We start from the raw sequence: 20,198 nt of genomic DNA, 5'->3' as shown, positions 1-20,198 counted from the left end.
TCACCCTGCTTCTAATGGGATCAGTGCTGCTGGTACTGCTAAGCCAGGGCCTAACTGGCCCACAATATAAGCATCACAGCAGTGGTTTTATCCTAGTTTTGAGCTTGTCAGCTGGGTACAGCGTATTTACGGTAAGACGCTCAGCACAGGTATATAAAACACACAAAAGGTGATGAAAGGCTGATAACAATATGTTTGACTACTGGCAATAGCTCACAGTAGCAGTCCAAAACGTTGTTTAACTCTCCACAAAAACAATATTTTGTACCCAGCCATAGGCAAACCTGTTTTAACTGTGCGCCTTATACAAACAGGCCAGCCTCAACAGCCAAGCCAAGACAACCCTGAATCTGAACTCAGGCAGCCCATGACCATTTTCATCATAATTATAAGGTAATGGGCCGGGTCCAGTTTGTTTCAAGTAACACAGTGAGCATGAGTGCCAAGTCTGGCCATAAGTGTCCTGGTTAGGTGGTAAATAAAACACACAGAAGCTGATGGTAGCCTGCTTACAGCAAGTGAAATCATTGCCAATAGCTTGGGGAGGTACTACAACCCCTCATTATTTTCCTCTGTGTGTCACCTCATTTTGGACACACTCATATGCAAATCAGCTCTCACCCTGCTTGCTATTTATCACTGAGCCATGTGCACACAAATAATGTGCTGATTAAATAGTATTTGCATAATTGCAGTAGTATTGGTCAATGTTTATAGTCTAATAAAAAAAAATCCAATAGCAATTACACATCAATTATGCCTTTGTAGGTAGCATACATTTAGTTAATATTATGATATAATTGAATTTCTTCTCTGTTTTACATCTGGTTTTAATAAAGCACCCAGTAGTTAACTTGTAAATGGTGGATTTCCCTTTTCCTGTTTTGCTTTACATCTTCATATCACATTAAATAGCGGTCAAACACTTGCAGGCAGAGTATAAAGTTGTTTAACTGTACAGTCTAGACTATTTCTTGTAGAACGTGCTTCGTTACTACTGTTTGGGCCATGCTAGTAGCTCAAACTTACGTCTAACCAATCACTCAGTATCTTTTATACATGTAATATCTTAAATAGCATCTCATTGGACAGTATTGTGGGCCGTTGCAACCAAGTTTGGCTTTAGTACAATCAGTCAGAGTTTCTTGAAGGTTGGTGGTATTTTTCTGAAAATACGGTTTGTGTGTGGATCACTGGGCACAGTTATATCTATTAGGCTTAAGGGTGTGCCACAAACCATGAAAAATAAGCACAATTGAGGTTTAGGAAATGTTGAATTTGCATTCGTGGCTGAAAAAAGATGAGGTGGAATAAAATCCTACCTCTCATTTCCTCCTTTAGTGGCTGTTGCATCTCCGTTTGATAATTATTCACTGTGGAGTCAATTATATCTGTCACCTCACTGGTGTTTGATTTGAAATAAAGATGAAAGAGATATTTACATCTTTAATTAATCTATTTCCTCACACCCATTTTGTGTATTCAAACACTGGTCAAAGATTAAAAAGGAAGTACTCTTTAGAAAATTCTGGAAATAATAAGAAAACTCATAGACTTACAAACAAAACAGTACCTGTCTTCCTAAGAGATCACAGAGATCACACAATGTCTTTGAAATATACCTAAATATTCTCTTTAAAAAAATTAATGTATCTTGTGCTGACGGTGTACATTTGACCTCTAATGGCAATAATGTCTTCATTAATAACATCCAGAAATTCCTGCTGAGGCAAATCTAAAATGCAAGTCCACTCTTTTAATCAAAGGCTCTTTTAAGAGCTAACCTACAAGGAAGATAACTAAATTTAAAAATCAATTTCTTTTTAATACTCATTTGCGGTACTGCACACGCTGTAGAGTTCTATACAAAAGTACTGCAGTACGCAATAAATTAAAAAAAACACATTCATACAGCTCCAAACGTTTAACAGTGTAGTGTGGTCAGTTTTAGGTATCCTTTCCGCGTTAGCTTCAGGCGTTAGGCCTTTGTGCACTTTTGCCCTGGATGTCTTTTATTCCTTTGCTCGCAGCATAGAGCCTCTGTGCACTTTGCTCTACATGCTTGTTATTCTGCTTCGTACTGTTATTTTTCAAATAGCCAGTTCTACGGTCTTGTTTTATTTTTTATATCACACTGTTTAGCCCACTTCAGCACTGAAGCTTCCAATAACACATTCTTGTTCACTCTGTGCTTAAGTCAAGGATACAGTCTGGTACATTGCCGATAGACGTGGTAGGAGTTTAGTCTTTGGGATTCTTGCGTAGGGACATTTTGTGATCACACTGACATGTTAGTTATAAAAACACTTCCTTGTCCTAATACACGCAAGAGGGAGATTCTGACCAGGGAACCACAACTAGACGCTGACTGCCTCGTTGCAGATGCTGAACCAGATAACAGGCCTTTGCTCAGGTATGGGGGTTGATGTCTTCCCAGGGAATCTGAAATGCAAGTTAGAAGCTTAACATGCTGTGCTCGAAATAGAACAAGCTGAGAGAGAGTAGAAATTGTTCACACCATGATAGCGTTATTCTTATGTTTCACTCTCCTCGTGACTATTTCAATCCTACTGTGTTGTATGGTTCTGGTTATTGCGGCTCACGCCTTAATATCTAAACTGCAGTTGTTTTATTAAAACATTATATAAAACTTTAAACTGCCTTTGTCATTTGTATATGAGATCATACTGTAAATGAGAGAGCTGGTTTGGATCTGAGTGACCACGACTTCCCTGAGAAGTTCCAAAGATGTCATGCGCTCGGCTGCCCAATCATCTCTTCCCCCTGGGAGAAATGAGGCACTGCTAGTTAGCAGGAGCACAACCGGGTTTGGGGTGAAAGAGGTCCTTCCAAGTGGGTCAGAATTAGTCCCCCACACCGTAAACGATCCTGCTGCCTAGAAATCCAGTAATCTCATTTAGGATAATGAGAGCCCACGCGACAACAGTACATATCACAAATGCATTTCTATGTAACAAGGCTGTACCATGGTACTACCACAGCCATAAATGTAGCTAAATAAATACCTTGTAACTTAACATGTACTTGTTTAATTTGCCTGAAGTACCCAAAAGAATCATCTACCCCACCTAATATGGAACACCACCAAATGTTCATAAAAATCCACCTGACAGTTTTTGCACAATGCGAAAAGCAATAGTATATGAGAAATGCATTGGATTTGAAGCCAGTTTTGGGATCCCCCCTCTCTTTTTTCTTTGCAACCCCTTAAGCAAATGCCACCAAACGTTTGATACTCCGAAAAATGAATCAACTTAGCAGGTCTGCAAAGTTTCATGCACATTTGTCAAACAGTTGCAAGGTTAAAATGGGACCAACTTCTAAAAAGATTGGGTCTGCTTTTCCATAATAACTTTGGCCCCGTTTGATGAATCTTCACAAAACCCCCCCAAAAAAATGTTCATCCACCTCAGCTCCTTCCTGGAAGGTTTTGGGATTTCTTTCAAGCAAGGGACAAGAAAAAAGGGGGGCCCCAAAAATGCTAAATTCCCATGCACTTTCCATAAATTTGTTTAGGATGGTCTATAGCAAAAACTGCTGAAAGAAGTTGCACCAAATTCAGCATGAAGTTAGATACCGTTTCACAGATTGTGCTGTTTGTGATTTGGTGAAAATCTGTTCAGTCATTTTTTGAGAAACTAAGGTTGAAAAATAATTATATAGATGGACGGTTGGATCCACTAGAGTCTCTGTAGACTCTTGTGATAGCTGCAATTCAAAAATAGAGCATTCTGATTGGCCCAGGGAGCTTTTGTCATCTTTGCCCAACTTGCTTCTGCAGAAGTCAGACTCCCATGAGAGTGAGCACTCTACTTGGCTGCCAGCAACATGAGAACATTTTTACTGGCAGCCATTACAGAACTCGGGGACTTGCCCCCTGCCCTTATAAGAAAAAAATATATAGAAGGGCATGGTAATGATACCCTGACCACCAAGGCCTATGAGGGGATAGTAGTCAGGGGGACCCCCCAGGGGGCCAAAAAGAAAAAAAAATAGGCAAAAAATGGCACAATTCAGTAGGCCTCCCACAAGATTGGAAAAAATGGCCACCGACCACATATATTAGCTATACACCCCTGCAAGTCCACCCTAGAGGCTGTATTCATAAAGGGGATAGGGTTTTGTGGCCCCCTCCTCAAGCCTTCAGATGCCCAGGGAGCCCACCTCAGGTACCAACAAAATTGTTAATCAGGAGGCGGGTGTGTGGTCCCCTTCTTTGAGAAATCAGAGGCCACATTGAGCCCACATCAGAGGCCACATGGGGAGGGGAGATGTGCAGCCCCCTCCAAGAGCCATCAGAAGCCCTAGAAAGCACAACCCCAGCAACATATGAGAAGGACATATGCACTGTCCCCTTTCCTGACCCATTAGAGGCCTAGGGGAGCCCACCTCTGGAGCAAACTTTAATAAATAAGGGCAGGGGGCATGCAGTCCTCCTCCGCTAGCCATGAAAGTCCCTGGGGAGCCCACCCCCAGGGCTGAAATTGTTCAAAATTGGAAGGGGGCTTTGTGACCCCACTCCCTAAGCCTCCAAAGACCCTAGGGAGCCCATCCCCTGGGCTAAAACCTTTAAGGGAGGGGGGCTGCATGGCCCCTCTCCCTGGGCCATTAATATCCCTGGGGACCCCATTCCCTGGGGCCGGCTTGGATGCTATGTCCTAGGGAGTCAACGTGTGTTTGGTCTCACTTGGAGAGGGCATTTTCAAAGCTCCCACCAAGCAGGAGCAAACACAAAGTCCACTCCCAACTGGCAGGAGCTTTGTCCCATGTTCTGAACCACTCCCATTAGCCCCTCCAACCTGGTTGGTTAGGCACTCACATATACCCTACCTATACCGATACATCTGTGTCCTGTTCAGAACGTTAATAAGTCCCTAGTCGCGCTCACCTGTCTATGTCCAGTTCAGCTTAATCACGTGTTCCTTGTTCTATCTCTGCCATTTGTACTCACAGGCCAATCATCCATATGCCTGTCTAGGTCCTTTTTTTCTTTAATAAGATGCACCACCCTGCCGTCCCACGGTAGCTCAACTCCTTTAAACTGTGTCCTATTGAATTGACTGGAGGCACCCCTCACACTGTCTTATAGCACAGTAAACCTGTCAATTAACTTGAAGCTTGATTCTAGGGGGTGTAGGGGTCTTTTTTGCTCCTCACAATTCCCCATTTTCGTTCATAGCAAATGAGAACAGGTTTAACGTGGTGACATGCATTAGAGAACACTAGACATAACACAAGTCTGAGCTCTGATGGCAAACGGTACAGCAGTGCCAGAATGTTACAAGTCCAGCTTTCTCATACACTGTACAAAAGTCATCCAACGCAAACCTCGCTTTTTTATGACACACAGTGCAGCATCATATATTATCATGTTTTAGCAGAATGAAATTTCACCGCTGGGATATTTGCATCCGATTCGTTGTTAGAATCTGTTCCATCTGAAAACCCCATGTTATGCATATTCGTATTGGTCCACAAAACAGCAGGATTGGGAAATGTTTAAGATTGTGCTAAAAACCTCCTGAAAGTTATTCAAATCAAGGTTAACGAGGTCACAGCTTGCTGTGAGCGAGCAATAGGATTGCTTCACCATTTCGGCACACAAACAAGAGAATAGCCCGCCTCTAATTTTAATCAGTCTACCTCTAATCCGTTTCATGAGTTCTGGCCACAACTCGCCAGCTGTTTTTTATATGCCCTGCATTTACTGATTTTATTTCTGTTTCCCCGCTTCGATCATTCGATTTCAACCTTTTCTTGTGAGGATGTGCAGTGTATGCATTACATAAGAGTGATATTTCCTATTTAAACTGCAGTTACCATGGCAATGATCAAAATGTTACACTGGATCTGAAAGCATGTCTAATACATCTTTTTTTTTCTAGCTACTATTACTCTGTTCCTTTCCTTCCAAATGCCAATTTGTTGGCCCATACTTCAGCAGGGTTCCATTATAAAACTATGGCTTATGGTTGTGCTAGAAAGGTACTAATGATTAATAGAAGAGGAAACATGACAAAATGGAAAAAGCCCTCATGGTTGTCAAGGAGATTAACAACCTGATTAAAGAAAGGAAAATTCTCAACCGCCAAAATATACTTTTTCAAGAAATCAGTTTAATAGATGAGCAATATGTTAAGCTGAATGGATGCCGAAGAGCTTGCAAGGACATTTAAAAAAAAACATATTTCACATCAAAGTCCTACTTACAGAAAAGAAAATCATAAACTCAAACATATACAAGTCCATGATTCACTCTCCTACTTCAGGTAGAATTAATCACAAATTATACCTGGTATTTAAGTGTCAGAATATTGGCTTGTTTCTATGTTAAAGAGAAGGTCCCCGTTATCCTGTGAACTGATGGGCGTCAAGTAGTGTATATTCCTGGCACTGAAAACAGACAAGGTAGTTTTCTTTTTCTTTTGTTATTGTACATATTTCAGCAAGCAGCAATGAATGTCATTGTAGGGAAAAAAACATTCGATCATATGTACCATTCCTCCCATTTTATCATTTTGCTTCTTTTTGCTGTTGTTTGTAGGAAAGCTAATCCATAGGCACCCCTCAAACCGCAAATTCTGTGCTCCTCAGACAAATCAGCCCTTTGTTATGGCACCAGGTTGACTGGTTTACCCACAACAACACCCATTGCATGCCCCCTTCCACGCAAAATGCTGCGTGTGAAGGGGCTGTATGTACAAGGTGGCGTTAAGCCACTAATAGCCACCTTGTAAATACGGCACTGGACATAGCGGTACTGGAGCGGCATTAAAAGTGATGCTCCGTTGACGCTAGGGGCTCTTAAATATGTCCTGATGTCAACAAGTGCTGATGAACTGAGTAGTGACTATGCCTGCCAACCATACTCCCTTCCTGCACAACCCTGCTGCTTTGGTAGTTATCCGGTACCCAGCTGGTTTGCAAGCAATCCAAGTGATGTAGTGCTAGCCTCTTGTGACTGTTGGCTTGCAGACATTTCTGTGCTTCAGACTGCAGTCTGGCCTGTTCGCTTCCAAGGCTATTCCTTCTTGACTGAAAAGCCACAGACCTAGATACTTTAGGGCACCAAGGTCTTATATTGCCATTCATATAAACGACTTACCTCACCTAAACATAAACCAGGTGATCGGATTAACTTCCCTGCTGTAATAACAAAATTGCGATTCTGACATCCTGCCCCTCTGATCTATTTCAACTTGTTTTAGCATTTCCACCCAGTAAGTGTTTTGTGTAGCTAGTACAAAGTAGCTTAGTTTTTGTAGAAGCATGGCAACATTTCCTTTTAGGATATTATCATTGTTGTGAGTTAGCAACTGTAAACTATAAATGTTTGCTAACCATTCTAGTCCAATGTTTCCATAACTGCCATTCCGGTAGGCCCTTTCTGATGTCTTAAATACAAACGTTCATAAGAGGCTCTTAAAAGACTGCGAAATACACTTGGGCCTCACAGGCAGGGTCATGAGTTTGTTCACCCCCAGGCCTCTGGAACTCTATCTCTGAAGCTCCTCGGATCAATTGCAGCATCTAACATAGTTCCAAATTAGCCCCTTTGTTTATTTTTTATATTTTTAAATCACAGTATGTCAATCGTAATGGGCGATACACAACACAGCTCTCCACTAGTTTTCCTGGTTTTAAAAGGGTTATAATCACCGCTTCGCAGAAAGATGGGGAAAGGTTACCTATTTCAAGCACTTCTTCATATAACACTACCGAGTGGGGGAGCCAATGCATCTGCATATGAGATGCTTCCATCTGAACCCGAGCCTTAAATATACGGAGTGCGCTGTTCACCTCTTTAATTTGATATAAAGTAAAAGGTTGGCGTAGAAAGAGGCAACGTGTTTCGCTGATCCATCCCAGATGCGAGGGCTATGCCCTCCAAATATGTAGGTGTGGGTGTGAGCCAGTTGAGGTAAATAGGTTAGTGAAGTATAACTTGAACGCCAGTAAAATCTGGTGTGTATCCTGCAGGCAGGGTCCTGAAGAAGGCTTCAGGTATTTGTGTTATTTCGTTTGAGGTCCAAGGGCGTCTATTCGTCGCTGCTAATAATTCGCAAGGGCATTCTCCTTCACCATAGGCACGAGGAGGGGCATATTTTCTCTGTATTTACACGCTGAATCGACTACCTCCATAAATTCGAAAAGCATATACATAATTTGATTTTTATATGAGGGTCACTACTATACTTCAAAAATGCTTCTTATGCCCTGAGCGCTTGCTCAAATTGGGATAGGTGTTCCTAAAGAGCCCTAAACACTCTGACATGTTTAACAATAAGCCAGCCCCTCGCAGTCATCTTAAAGGTTTCACAGACTGTTTCATACTGCTCGTAGATTTTAAATTTATCTGAAAGTACACTTTAATTACTGCCTATATTTCTTGATGAAACGTATATCCAAATTGGTGTGTCAGTTCTTAGGCTTCGGATAATGCAAGATCTCACCATCCTGGGGATTTCCAAACTTAGCAGCGCTTGTGCATGATCGGGAAGTGTGCGAGCTAAATGGGTCACGTCCGGTGTAACCAGCCAGAAATGCAATCTAGTCCATGCATTGTGGTCTGCAGAATAAAAGATGCCCTTCGGAGATAAGGGGTCTTGGAATCGCTGGATATCCAGCAGCTAATGTTTATGCTTTATGGCTCGAATATGGCAAGCCATTGCACTATTTCCCTTAATGACTACTAATGACCTGTCCATATGACCCTGTCGAGTATAATTAATGTCCCCACATTAGAGCATGCAGTGTGTATTTTTAGACACATCTATTCCAAAAACCATCCTGGAATCCAGTGTCATCCATGTTAGAGCCCTAACAGTTCACTATGGTGATACGGGTTAAACCCAATTTGCCTCAAAATATTAAATATCGTCCCTGACCATTTGGAAAAGTGCCTCTCACTTGCAGAGATGTGCCATTTTCAGCTAATATAACAACTCCAGTAGTAGGATGAGGCGATTCAATGAGAAGCCCATCGATTGACAAAGTTACACTCCGTAGATATGGCATTTGTACCTGAGTCCTATCGAAAGCTGCTAATACTGACATTTATTTTGGCTGCTTGACCAATGTCTTAATATTCCAAATCGTACACAACACCTTTCTTTGTACTCCTCAATAAGGCATAAGGAAAGTGTATACTTTTTGATAGCTAGGGTGTTCCTACCTTCATGTGCTGAAAAGCTAGGGGCCTGATTCACAAAAGTAAATTTAGACCAAATGTAAGTTATGGATGATATCTTTAGGTCCGCACTAGGAGTGGAATCTACGCACATTGGGCAGAATCTCCGTACTCGGGCCTAAACCCATTAAGATGTGTACAGGCCCGTATTCTGCACGATAATGTTAAAATATGTATCCTGTCAACACAGCACGAGACAGTAATAGCACATAATAAATGGGGCAATTATGATACTCAAATATTTAGGACAGATGTGGTGACTTCAATTCATCAATCTGAGTCAACTTGGTGAGATGATGAGTCATCTTGGTCTGCACAAGCTCAACTCTGCCGAACTTCTGTCACAGTCTCTTCAGGAATTTGGAGGCCTGTAGTGGTGTGTGAAAGATATGTTGTTTCCCCACACTGGTAATCTTTAACCTGGTGGGTTCAACATTATGTAGTGCATGTTTCCCTTAAGTAGCTGCTTTTTGACTGTGGCAAACTTTCTTCTAGCCTCCTACACAACCACCATAAAGTCTGGAAAGTGTTGGTTGCAAACAACTCCTGGGCAAGGTTCAGGCTAGTATCTTGTTAATAGATTTTCATTAGTCACACAATTATGAGTCAAGCAGGGGCCCAAGGGGCAGCCCCGTCAAGAGAGACCTGTGCATTGTCTCCACCACCAATAGCCTTGAAAATGCCTCCGTGCAAAGACAGTTAAAAGGAAGAGTTCCATGAGGTCTTCCAGGTTGCTAGTATTAGCAGGTTTGGGAATGCAGACAATCTGGATATTGTTATGTCAAGATCTAGCCTACAAGTTTTGTGTTCTGACCAGAATACCATTTAATACCTTTTCCGTGATGAGTGGTGTTTCTCCTTTTCTGATTAGGCTATCTTGTGCTGATGATATCCATTGCTCTGCTTCTATAATTCTGCTATTACGTTCATCTAGCTTATGAGAAATGGAGTCAATACGGGCTGTGAGACTAGCTATTTTATTGTCCATTGACAGTAAACTCTCAGCACCTCTCAAAGTAACGATTGAGTCTCACCATGTTGGTCTCCTCCCTCTGGTGCAGAATCGAGCATGTTGCTGAGGCTGTTTTTAGAAAACCCTATCCTGGACCCATGACAGGGCTCAAATTGTGCCTTGGACTGATGATTGTTTGATTTTCTCTTGTTGACAAGGATCACCAGAAATGCCTGAGAACATGTGAACAATACTAGTTGCCATAGAGACTATACTCCCTTAGGAGGTAAGTAATACACAAATCATATACACTAGTATGCAGAAAAAGGCATAAAAACAGTTAGAAAATAGTGCAATTAGTGAAAATCACAATAGTTAGAATTGGGCCTAGGGGGAGAACAAACCATATACTAAGAACGTGGAATGTGAAAGTCAGTCCCCACCGGTGAGCTGGGAGTACTAGAAAAGCCCAAAGATAAGTACCACAACCCACCCCAGTGACCAGGAAAGCAGGAGTAAATCACAGTAACTTTCCCACAACTTTCCCAGTTGGTGCCTGCAGAAGCAGGGGAGTGACTCATTCTCCCGAAGGGAGATTCCTTCTTCCTTCTGATGCATGCTGGAGACGGGCTGTCCTCAGAGGATGCACAACCAGGAAACTGTTGCAGTTGCTGGCAGGAGCCAGAGATGTTGCAGGAGGCATCTTGCTTCTTTGTTGCAGCTTGTAGGTTCCTGGAGGGTCCAGTTGCAGTTTCTTCAGTGAGAAATCAAAGTGGATGAAGCAGATGATTCCTGCTGGAGTCCTACTATCTAAATCTGAGGAACCACCCAAAGGAGAGACCCTAAATAGCCCTGAAAGGGGGATTGGTCACCTAACCAGATAAACACCTACCAGGTGAGGGCTCTGATGTGACCTGCTGGCAATGGCCACTCAGACGCTCATAGAGTTCCCTCCCAACCTCAAATCCAAGATGGCAAAACCCAGGGACCCTCTGGAGGAGCTCTGAGCACCACTGGTGATGGACGGGGGAGTGGTCACTCCCCTTTCCTTTGTCCAGTTTCGCACCAGAGCAGGGACGGGGAGTCCCCAAAGTGGTGTAGACTGGTTTATGCAAGGAGAGCACCAAATGTACCCTTCAAAGCATTTCCAGTGGCTTGGGGAGGCTACCCCTCCCCAGACTGTAACACATATTTCCAAAAGGAGAGGGTGTAACACCCCTCTCTCTAAGGAAATAATTTGTTCTGCCTTCATGGGTATGAGCTTTTCAAGCAACAGAAGGGCAGAAACCCTTCTGTGAGGTGGCAGCAGCTGTGGCTGCCTGGAAAACCTCAGAAGGCTGAAATGGCACTACTGGGGTTCCTCTAAGGAGCCCCCAGAGTGCATGGACTCATACAACCAATGCTTGCAAAAGCCTTCGCGTATGATTCCAACATGTTTGATATGAAACATACCTATGTTCGGAGTTACCATTATGTAGCTGGGAATAGGTAGTGACCTATGTCCAGTACACATGTAAAATGGTGTCCTGCACTCGCGAAGTCTGGAAAAATGGGCCTGGAGCTTGTGGGGGTACCTCCGCTAGTGCAGGGGTGCCCTTACACACTGGTTCTTTGCACCCTGCCCTCAGGGCTGGAGGGCCTGCTATAGGGGTGACTTATAAGTGACCTAGTGCAGTGAAAATGGCAGTGAAAGGGTGCTTGCACCTTTTTATGCAGGCTGCAGTGGAAGTCCAGGAGAAGCCTTTGCATGGGCTCCTTATGGGTGGCATAATATATGCTGCAGCTCATAGGGATCCCCTGGAACTCCACTGCCCTGGGTACCTAGATACCACATACAAGGGACTTATAAGTTTGAGTTCCGCCTAAACCCGCAAACTCCCATCTGCGCCTCATCCATGGTAGCCTAGTGCCCATCTGCATGTAAGTACCTCTGTCTCTCTTTACTCCTGCCTTTATTACTGCTTTGTTTCTGCTTTATTTTCCTTCTTTCACCCTGTTTATCTGTTTTCCTTCTTTATTCTGTTTTGTTTTCCCCATGCCGCTGCTGCCCCAGCAGCCCTACCCTCTCCCCCGAAAAAGTGCTTTTCTCACCCTCCCGCCTCCCAGCTGACTGGACCCCCTCTCCCTCCCTCCCTCCCCTTCTTAATGGCAGCCACAGTGCAGCTATGCGCCAGGTGTGTGCTGATGTTGAATCGAGCAACATCACAAAACAAAATAAAATGATGGACGGAGTGTTGAAACTTTTCAAACACTCACCCCCAGTCACAGATCTGGGTTTAATCCATCGTTATTTTGCTTGCCACGTCACCCCAGTTTGGACCCAGCCATATGCAAATCAGTCTTGACCCTGTTCCCCATGGGAACAGTCCAGCCAGAACTGCTAGGTCACGTCCTCCCTGGACAGGAAACAAGCATCCTGGGACCAGTTTCAGGGTATCACCCTTCATCAGCTAGGCTAGCTTGAATCCAGTGGCACAGCGAGCAAGGGACCCACGTCTGGGCACACCCCTGCCACTTAGGGCGCACTAAGCAACATCACAAAACAAAATGAAATGATGGACAGAGTGTTGAAACTTTTCAAACACTCACCCCCAGTCAAAGATCTGGGTTTAATCCATCGTTATTTTGCTCGCCATGTCACCCCAGTTTGAACCCAGCCATATGCAAATCAGTCTTGACCCTGTTCCCCATGGGAAGGCATGCCAAAGGCAAGCGCGTCTGTGCCCACCTGTACCTGGACAGTGCCCAGCGCCACACACCCTGGCCCTCGCATCAATTGCCTGTCCAACACTATCATTCTAAGCACCCTCAACCTGGGAAGATCCTCCGCCTGACAACCATCAACGGGTCTCATTCAACTCATGAGCACCTCCATTTCCAGATCCAGACCAACCCAAACACCTCCCTCCATTTCACCATCATCTACTGGCCACCCGGACCCCGACCCCAGTTCTGCAAACATCTTGTCGTTCCCCCAAACACTCAGGTCCTCCAACTACATCCTTGTTTGTGACCTCAACTTGATAACCACGATGACCCCAACACCATAAACCTCCTGGACAACCTCACAATTCTCATCCTCAGACAACTGGTCAACGTCCTCACCCACAGAGCCGGACACATTTTCTAGATCCTGTTTTCTCAGCAAGGGACAACATCACCATCTCCCACACCTCCGAACACCACTGGACCTACTACAAGTGCATCCACTTTAGCCTACACAAAGAACACTGCATGCCACTTCAACCCTTGCCCCCAGACAGACACCAGGGCAAAGTCACAGAAGCAAAACTAACCAATGCTCTCAATCATTCCCTCCCACTGGACACAATGGATGCAAATGAAGTTGCACACAACCTACACCACTGGCTATTGAACTGCACCAACAGCGTAGCCTCCTTGAGGAAAACAAGATAAAGTCAACAAAAAAAAACACCTAAATGGTTTACGGCAGATCAACATGAATCTAAGAGCTCCTGCAGACGACTGGAACAGAAATGGAGGCTCAGCAAAATCAACAGAAGACCGCACAGTCTAAAAAAATGCAGTCACCACCCACCACCAGAACATCAGAGCCACCGAAAAAACCACCTTTCAACTATACCTCAACAGCAGCTCTCACAACAGCAAAGAGCTCTTCATCATCGTCAAAGAGTTCTCGAACTCTGGGACAGACACCTCATCCATCCCTCCTTCCCAAGACCTTTGTGACAACTTGCCACCTATTTTCGCTGTAAAACCCAGGACATCTATGAAGGTTTCAGGAACCAAAACCTGCCAGCACAGCTCACCACCACAGACCTAGCTACTAGCTACCAGATACTGAACTCCTGGACCCCATCACCAAAGAAGACACCGTTAGATGAATGAACTCCATCCACTTGGGAGCTCCCTCAGATCCATGCCCTCATCATATCCTCAAGCTGGCCAGAGCCACCATAGCACCGGAACTCTGCCGAACCATAACTCATCCTTCGAGACTGCATTTTGCCCTCAGACTGGAAGCACGCCAAAATCAACTCGCTCCTCAAGAAACCTACTGCCAACCCTAGGGAGCTGAAGAACTACAGAGCCATCTCTCTGCTCCCTTTTCCAGCCAAGGTAATGGAGAAGGCCGTCAACTAACAACTCACTGAATTCCTTGAGACACACCGCATCCTAGAGACATAACAATCTGGATTCAGAAGCAACCACAGCACTGAAACCACACACTTAGCTACTGATGACATAGGCACCATACTGGACTGCTGATGTGCAGCTGCACTCATTTACCTCGACCTTTCCGCTGCATTTGACACAATCTCCCACTCCACCCTCTGCGATAGACTACACAACGAACACAGAGTGTCAGACTACTGCAGTTCACGTCAGAATCCAAAGACACTTGCTGTGCAGTGCCACAAAGATATTCACTTAGTCCGCTGCTTTTCAACATCTGCATGGCCCACCTGCCAAGATCACCAAGCAACACGGACTAAACAGGGTCTCCCACACCGATGACATCCAACTGATCCTCTCCCTGTCTGAGCACTCTGCTCAAGCCAAGAGATATTTCCACAACGGGATGAGAGCAGTTGCTGCCTGGATGGAGGCCAGCTGCCTGGAGCTGAACTCGGACAAGACAGAGATTCTTATAATTGGCTCCACACATTCGGCCTGGAATGACTCCTGGTGGCCTGCTGCTCTGGGAATTGCCCCCGCCCCCAACGACCACACGTGCAACCTAGCACCTCTAACGGGGCCTCTCTCTCTAACATATAGGGGGCAAAGAGATGTTTTATAATAAAACAGCTGGGGGCATATTTATGCTCCGTTTGCGCCGAATTTGCGTCGTTTTTTCGACGCAAAACTAACTCCATATTTATACTTTGGCGTTAGACGCGTCTAGCGCCAAAGTTCATGGAGTTAGCGTCATTTCTTGGCGTGAACACCTTCCTTGCGTTAATGATATGCAAGGTAGGCGTTCCCGTCTTAAAAAATGACTCCGATGCATATGCGTGGGATTTATACTCCCGGGCAAAAATCACGCCCGGGAGTGGGCGGGTCTAAAAAACCCACATTAGCGCTGGATTTTAACGCCTGGGTCAGGGCAGGCGTTAAGGGACCTGTGGGCTCAGAATGAGCCCAGAGGTGCCCCCCCATGCCCCCAGGGACACCCCCTGTCACCCATGCCCACCCCAGGAGGACACCCAAGGCAGGAGGGACCCATTCCAGGGACATTAAGGTAAGTTCAGGTAAGTATTTTTTTTAATTTTTTTTGTGGCATAGGGGGGCCTGATTTGTGCCCCCCTACATGCCACTATGCCCAATGACCATGCCCAGGGGACAGAAGTCCCCTGGGCATGGCCATTGGGCAAGGGGGCATGACTCCTGTCTTTGCTAAGACAGGAGTCATTTCAATGGGGGTTGGGAGTGAAAAAAAAATGGCGCAAATCGGGTTGAGGCGATTTTTTTGCCTCAGCCTGACTTGCACCTTTTGTGGACGCCCATACGCCATTTTCCCCCTACGCCGGCGCTGCCTGGTGTACGTGTTTTTTTTTAACGCACACCAGACAGCGCCGGCGGCTAACGCCGGCTAACGTCATTCAATAAATACGGCGCCCGCATGGCGCTTCAGAATGGAGTTAGCCGGCGCTAATTTTTTTGACGCAAAACTGCGTTGGCGCAGTTTTGCGTCAAAAAGTATAAATATGGGCCCTAATGTTCTAGAAAAACCTCCCTAACGTAAAACACAAATGTTTCTGTGAAGTGGCAGAGATTGCGGCATTCAACTTTGTGCTGCCACTATTTCAGAGACAGCCTTGAGCAGAGCACAGAATGAGAATGTCAGAATACAAGGAATGAAAACAGTTTCTGTGCTAAGAGCATACAAGATAAAGGAAAAGAAACCACTAGAGAAGGGAGCTTCTGCTCATAAATAAAAATGAATAAAATCTATTGCAACTAGGCTAAAGGACACAGGCTGCAGGCCTATGGCTAAAATAATGTGCCCATAAAACTACTAAGGTACCCTCATGACAAAGGAGGACAAGGCTCCTCAAGAAAAGCCCCAATTTAAAAAGAAACAGGTGGCTGCAATCTCAGTCCAAGATGCCACTAAAATTGAGATGGTTGTTGAAGGGCAGGGCATGGGCAGTGACTCTGCTAGACAACATGACAGAGGTCACAATATGTTGCCAGAATCTTAAAGACCTTCTGGTTGTGACAGCAACTAAAACCTTACTTGAGGTTGAGACAGCAGACAGTCATGTCTTCCCACCCAATAGGGTTTACAAACTAAGGCCCATATTTATACTTTTTTAGCGCCGAATTTGCATCATTTGTTTACGCAAAAGCAGAGCAAATTTTCAAAATATAATTGTATTTTGTAAGTTTGCGCCGTTTTTGCGTCAAAACACAGCGCAAATACGGTGCTTACGGTGCTTAAAAATTATTAATATGGGCCAGATTGAGGGAGACACATCATTAAAGTTATTTTTTGGTGAAAAGTTACATTAACTTATGATATATTTTTGGCTGAAAAGGACTGACTGCCTCAATTTGTCAGCAAAAACCCAGTAGGGCCTGGTGTCATTATGCCCTCTTTCTCAGTCCTAGTTCAAGACTTTTTAAAGGAAGCCAATGCTGCTGATTTGGCTTTGGTGCACGCCACTGTACTGTACAATAACCACATAGGGTGGGATAAAGAATCCCCTTACCATGTAATACCTATAAGTTCTACACCTCAACCTCAATCTCAATATACCTATGAACATGAAGCGAAAGCCTGAGTGAGAGAAATTCTCACACAACTTCAGTACCATGGGGGAATAGAATCCTGTGTTTCTGCACTGAATCACCTGTTATTCCATGTTGCTAAACCAGACCATTCATACAGAATAGTCTTAAATTACAAATATTTGAACAGTCATACACACACATATGCAATATAAAAAGGCCCACAGAATAGCACTAATAAACAATATAGTGCAGAAAAGTTACAAAATAACCGTGGGCATATCCAATGGATTTTTCTTCCAAAATCTAGTGCCTGAAAGTCAGGGACTTAGGCCCATATTTATACTCTGTTTGTGCCTGAATTGCGTAAATTATTTTGACGCAAATCCAGTGCAAACTTAACTCCATGTTTACATTTTGACGCTAGACCCATCTAGCATCAAAAATATGGAGTTTGCTTCATTTTAAGGATGCATGTGTCAAAGAGATGCAAGATAGGCGTTCCCGTCTAAAAAATTACTCAAAAACCTTAGCGCCATATTTATCCAACAGGGCAAAAATGACGCACGGGTGGAAAGGGGACCTGAAAAATGATGCTAAGCCTGAGTTGCATCAAACTTTAATGCCCGGGAAGGGCAGGCATTAAAATGAGGCAAACACGCCACTACTTAAGGAAAACACACACAAGCAACATCATAGCTCAACAGGACAACATGGAAGTGCTACTGATACAGCATGCCACATGATGCAAAGCACAGGACCAACAGCAGCAGCCACCACCACCCCAACGTGGCCCCCATAGGCAACGCAGAAGGCAGGAGAGGGTCTTCAGGACCAAGACAACCCTCCAGGGCCTCAAGGAACAGGACATCACATGGAGGTGTAGACTCAACTGGCAAGCCATCCACCAGCTGCTGCGCCAAATTGAGCCACATATAACAGCCAGCCTAAAGACACCACACAATATACCACTGGTGACCAAGCTGCTAGCTGTCCTACATATGTTGGCAAGTGGCTCCTTCCAAACAACGGGTGCCCTGGTCGTTGGGGTATCGTAGCCCTCATTCTCCGCCTTCCTTCCCAAGGTCCTAGATGCCATCATTTCCCTCACACCCGCCACATCAGCTTCCCCAAAACCCAGCAGAAGCAGCTGTAGATCAAACAGGGGTTTTATAAAATACATGGCTTCCCACATGTGCTTGGTGCAATTGACTACACCTATGTCCGGATCGTACCACCTGCAGCAACAAAGCATCTATTCCGGAACAGAAAGCACACCCACTCCATAAATGTGCAGGCCATAGTTGACCATTCAGGATTGTTCACCAACATCTTGGACAAGTATTCTGGGAGTGTACATGATTTCTTCATCTTCTGCCTGTAGTGCTTTTGCTTTTATCTAGTTATTAGCACTTACATAACATACCAGAAATGCACTTCTGAGTTCAAAGAAGACTTTTATTGTTGTTAATTCTTCCCCAACCACAATATTTATGAATGCCGAATTATTAGCTTTCAAGCACACGTTAATCAAACAAAATATATCAGTTTGCAATATACACAGCAGGTTATATTTATAAGATATTGAATGCAAAGCAAAACAAATACTTCACCGTGTGGGAAACTATTTACAGCTTCATCTTTCTAGGGTCTGCAAGCTGATGACTCCCTGTCAGCTGCGAGAAAGAGATTCATCTACCCACACGGGATGCTGGCAACTGGCGCCTAGTTCCAGCACGAAGTCAGGCAGATCCGAATCTGAATCTCTGCAGCCTGTGACATTCGTTACAAAGGTGTGCCCCCTCCTCTCAGACCTGGGAAAACTGAGCCATCCTTTGGAGACTGGCCAGGTCTCCGAGACTACTCCTCTTCCCAGGCTCAAGCGGAGAAAAACAACCAATGTACCCTCTCTTATCAGGTCTAGTCTACTGTGAGAAAAACATCTTGGTTCATCTTGTGCAAAAACACAGCTTGGAAAAATACAGCTTGGATTCTCAACTGCAATGTCTAACTTCACGTTAAAGGCAATAGGCAGCTAACCTAAATATCAAATGCAATGTCTAATGTCATATCAAAGCCAATAGGCAGCTGAGCTGAATACAAAATGTGATGTATAATATCATGTCAAAGCCAATAGGCAGCTGAGCTGAATATAAAATGCAATGTATAATATCATGTCAAAGCCAATAGGCAGCTGAGCTGAATATAAAATGCAATGTATAATATCATGTCAAAGCCAATAGGCGGCTCAACTAAACAAAACATACAATGTGCTACTGGTGAACATTGAGCAACTAATATGCGCAGTGGTGAAACACAAAGTCATTGGTCAAACAAAATTAAGCCAATAGGCAGGACATTCCGCCCTTTGACCAATGAATTTTTGTTTCACATATCTCTTGTTTCAAATAAAAACAAAAAACATCAGCACAAAAAAACATTATCAGCAAGTCACATTTGAATGATCAAAGCAATACCTGTAAAGCAATAGAAGTGAATTAACACATTGATTTCATAACCTTTCACATCAGATACATCTACACAGAAAAGACTGCAACAGTGTTAGCAATTTGATGTGGCATGCGTTCTACTCATGTAAAGGTGCACGGTCCATCTGAAAGGTTTGCTGGAAGGTAAGCAAAAGTCAGAGTTCCATACGAGAAGGAAGAAAAAAAAAAAAAAAAAAAACACAGCTTAATTCCAGTGGAAGAATGCAATCAAACAAGTTGAACTTGAACTGAAGGCGCAGTTTGCGCAAAATGGATCCATGGTGCTGGCACTTTACTCAGCCAGGTTCAGGTTGGGGGTTCAGTCCCTTCCCCGACCCCACACGCACACATCGGAAGGGGGACCACACAGCACACTCAGGGACAGTGGCGTAACGTGGTAGGATCTGCAAAAGAAACAAGTATGACTTTTCTTGCAAATAACATTTGTCATTTAAACTGCACCCTTCCTCTTTCTTTCCCTGTTTTATAATCAGCAGGACGTTTTTGGGGCCCTTTGTTAGAATTTCTGCAGGTTCTGGAGGGTCACTTGGGGCTTCAGCCCACACATCAGCACTGAGGTTTTTATCTGCTGCACCACAGCTTCCCTTTTCTTGCACTGTCAGAAGGGCTGGGGCAGACTCATTCTTTACCAAACCTCCATTCACTGCATTTTTGCCAATTTGGGCCATTCTGTCTCCAATTTGTATGAATTAATCAGATTCTTTTCTAGTTATCAGAATAATTTCGATTTTCCTTGGTAATTTGCAGCAATCACTCTCCCTAAAACCTGATCAATTTGCCATTTCTGTCCTGGTAACTTTTCTCTCCC

The sequence above is a fragment of the Pleurodeles waltl genome, chromosome 5 (genome assembly GCF_031143425.1).
Source record: "Pleurodeles waltl isolate 20211129_DDA chromosome 5, aPleWal1.hap1.20221129, whole genome shotgun sequence".
Classification (NCBI taxonomy): domain Eukaryota; kingdom Metazoa; phylum Chordata; class Amphibia; order Caudata; family Salamandridae; genus Pleurodeles; species Pleurodeles waltl.
Note: the sequence above shows the minus strand (reverse complement) of the source record.